Genomic DNA, 435 nt, shown 5'->3' with positions numbered 1-435 from the left:
ACGTACGTACATACATACGTACGTACATACATACATACGTACGTACGTACGTACATATCTTAGCCGTCCTACATTCAAATGGAAGTGAAACATATGTACGTTATTAGTCAAAAGCTTGTACAACACTTTTGCCACTAACTCGATCGCCTTAGTACATTCCGGTGACAACCATTGCAAGGTGACTGGTACTATTTGTGTGTGTGTATCAGTTTCTATGTGTATGTTTGTCGGTTTGTATGCGTTCCGTAATCTAAAAGGATTTCTAAAATAGTTAGTTTCAAGGTGAGAATCGCTATTTTTGTAATCTTTTTGTCTTGTTTGTTCCGCCATTAAATCTTTATGTTTTGTTTGTTCCGCCATTAAAATCAACCAGTTGCTGAGACATCCGGCACATACCATTTCGCTAGCAACAAGGGGAGTACAGGATGACAGTCA

This window comes from Octopus bimaculoides, chromosome 23, assembly GCF_001194135.2.
Source record: "Octopus bimaculoides isolate UCB-OBI-ISO-001 chromosome 23, ASM119413v2, whole genome shotgun sequence".
In the NCBI taxonomy this organism is placed as follows: Eukaryota; Metazoa; Mollusca; class Cephalopoda; order Octopoda; family Octopodidae; genus Octopus; species Octopus bimaculoides.
This window is presented reverse-complemented; position numbering follows the sequence as displayed.